Genomic DNA, 3,667 nt, shown 5'->3' with positions numbered 1-3,667 from the left:
AGGTGTATACGAAAACTACCCAAAATGACGAACCTTAGCGCATTGAGCGTATTCTCAAGGCTATTACTGGCCTACAATGAAATGAGATGCTAAGGATTATGTTTGCAAATGTGATCAGCATAAAAGGCATGCACCTATTCCTTGATTACCAACCAACTTCCTTAACCTAGTAACCAGTCCATGGTCATTTGCTTAGTGGGGAATGGACATAGTCGGCCCATTACCAACTGGCACAGCTAAAAAAAGCTCCTGCTTGTAGCCACAAATGATTTCAACAAGTAGGTGGAAGTTGAGGCCTATGCTAGCATCAAAGACAAAAATGTGACAAAGTTCGTCTGGAAAAACATTGTTTTCTGATTTTGAATTCCTCACACCATTGTCACAGACAACTAGCCATAGTTTAATAGTAGTACATTTCGAGAGTTTTGTTCAAAACTGAAGATTAAAAACGTTTATTCGACACCTCAATATACACAAAGTAATGTGCAGGTAGAGGCGATGAATAAAACATTGTTAAATTCTTTAAAGAGACAGTTGGAAGGAGCGAAAGACAAATGGGTAGATGAATTGCTTGGCATATTATGGGCTTATAGAACCACCAGCAGACAACTTATTAGGGTCACCCCTTTGCTTTAGCATACAACATGAAAGTTTTCATTCCTATCGAGATAGGACTACCCATGATCAGAACAACAGTGCAAGAATCGGAAATCAATGAAGAAAATCTTGAAATACATCTAGATTGGGCAGATGAAGAACGCGAGGCCACAAATGTCCGACTGGCCTCTTACTAGCAAATAACAATGGCTCAATATGACAAAAGAGCATGCTCGCAGTTATACTTAAGACAGGAAGAACAAGGGAATTCCACCTATAGACATTAAACGAAACGCCACTGCTCTATCCTTGGAATGTAGAAAATTTGAAGAAATATTATCAATAAACAACTTGTACATAATTGTGTTTTATTTTTGAATGGCTATAAGTTAGATTGTAAATGACATAACCAATATGGTGCAAACTATAACTTAAAGGCATAGCTTAAGCGACACAAGCCTTAAAGCAAGTAATAAGCTCCTATAAAAGAAATGACAAAAGGCTCGAAATAGTTAATGCTACTTAAGGCCAAGAGAATAACTTGTGCCAAGTAGTGAGTGTGATGAAGCAAACCAAATACACAGGCAAATTCCATAAATAGACAAATTCCTTAAAAAGCTATGTTCATTTGTAGCATCCAAAAAAGGCCAAAAGGCCAATGTCTATACAATAAAATTGCCTAAACAACAAAAAAAAGAACAATGAAAGCGATAGTCTCAGGCAGTGTCCTAATCTTCATGGCCAGTTGTTGTAGATTCGTCTTTCACTCTCGAGTTGTCCCCTTGCCCGACACCCTCAACTAGCTCAGCTTTATTTTCCTCATTTGAAGGAATGCTAGTGATGTCATTGATGATGCCATGTTTTTTCATACAACAGTGATAGCCATAGAAGAACATATCATCTACTTGTTGTTGATAGGCCACTTCTAGCTTCTTCTTTTCCTTGGCAAAGCCGAACATGGTTTGCTCAAGCTCCGACTTCAGTTGAACACCTTCTTCTTCAGTTTTGGTCTTGGATGATTCTAAGGTAGCCATATCCAATTTTAGTTGACGGATATCGGCTTGAAGCACATCATTCTTCAATTCCATCTTTCTTAGTAGGCATGTACCCTTAACTATCACCTTCTATGCAGCGACTTCGGTTGTCTTTTCCATTTCCAACTTGGCCAATAGTTCATTTTGGCAGTCCACACCTAGGGTCGTATGTGCCTCAATTTTCTTAGTTGCTTTCAACTGTTCAAAAAGATGAGAACGTTGTCTAATTAGATTTCGGACCCTGACTACAATCTATCACAAAGTGCCAAAAAGAACAAGTAAGGAAAATGATATGTAAAAGCACATACATTATGTGTAAAAGGTATTATACCACTTCCGCTGTCTACATGGTCTACACAAGTGCATGATCGCTTCAATGGTCTTGTCTGTGGTCCCATGTGGGACGCGAGTCATGAAGTTTTGATGGGGGTTAGCAGTCACATCCATTGAAATTTTCTTTAGTATTGGGAAAAACTTGTTCATATGGGATGTTGGAGGCTTCATATTGGTGAATGTGGGGAAACACTCCAAAAGGATGCCTAACACTTCTTGGTTGGACATATTGATGAGTGTAGTCAGCAAAATTTGCACACTAGGTGTACAGTCATTACCTGGTATGGTGATTGTCTCTCTTAACCCGTGAAAATGAATGTTTTCCACGTCTTGTGCCTTAGGAGCGGGCGGAGATGGGAGAATCGGCACCAATGGAGGTGTGGTAACAAGCTTAGAGGACGAGCTTTTTTCATTGCCCGTCTTTTGCCTTTAAATGAGGGCCCGAATTCAACAGCCTCGTTCAACCTTTTTTATTGTTGCTCGTGGAAGCTGACTCATAGATTGGCAACCATTTCTTGTTCTTTCACTTCTTCAATTATAGATGGCACGACCAGCTCGACAATCTCACACCACTTAGCTAGTCTTGCTTCGAACATCTCATCCGTCTTAGTCACAATCTTCTGAGCTTGAGGCCGAACGACGATCTTCTTCTTTGCTAGTCTGCGGGTAAGGCTTGAAGTTACTCAAGAAGTTGAACTAAGGACTTAACACAAAGTCCCTTCTTGGTGTTTTTTCTCCCCAGCGTCTAAACAACCCTATCTTACTTCGACGTCAGCAAAATGAGTCACCTCGTAGAAAGGTAAATCCTTTAACACAAAGTGCTCGCTCAACAAAAGAGTCGATGGTGCTAGTCGTGAAAGAAGAGGGCTTACAAATGACTTAGCTTGAGTAAGAATGATCCTCATATTCTTCTCTATAAGTAGCACACTGTGATTTTGTTTGGTCTAGTCAGTCTCAAACAATTTGTTGAGACGGGTAAAAGATGACTTCTCTACCCACTTAACCAAGTGGCCTTGTCTATCTTTGCCTACGTGAACATAACACATATTAGTGGAAGTCGCAAGAAAATGAGACTAAGAAGTATACAAATCATACACAAGTCATGAAAGCATTCAATACTTGGTATCTCTAAAGATCGTGTGGGCTTAAATAGCCTATTAAGACCCTCAGTTGATCCATTCCACAGACTAGACACTAGTACATGTCCTTTGACCCAACTAACCGGAGTCTAGCAGTCCAGTTATGAATTGTAGAGAGAGGATGTGAGCCGACGAACTAAATCATTCTTTATGGCTCATTTTTATGGTGTAGATAAATAACACCTCTAGTAAAGACAAGTCCAACTAATATAGGGTGTCTAAGACACTGCATCCCATCAAAATTCGGATGACGTTGGGATGGATGAAAGCAGGTGGAATCCGAGAAAAATGCAAGAATTGCTTCACTAAGGAGGGGATGGGCAATTGGAGTCCCACTCCAAATTATTTTTCTATGAAATACATCATATTGTTGGGAAGCTCGTCTATAGACCAAGCTTCTCTATTTGATAGTTGGAAGGAAATTGAGTCCGACATGTAGAAGCAAGCATGGAATTCCTGCTCGGACAACTCATCTATTGGACGCCCTGTCAGGGAACGGCTAGACCAAGACGACATAGCCCCACTGCGCTGAGTTCTATCACTTGTGGATGCAACCTCACTTAT

Source organism: Vitis vinifera, chromosome 10 (assembly GCF_030704535.1).
Source record: "Vitis vinifera cultivar Pinot Noir 40024 chromosome 10, ASM3070453v1".
NCBI classification, from domain to species: domain Eukaryota; kingdom Viridiplantae; phylum Streptophyta; class Magnoliopsida; order Vitales; family Vitaceae; genus Vitis; species Vitis vinifera.
This window is presented reverse-complemented; position numbering follows the sequence as displayed.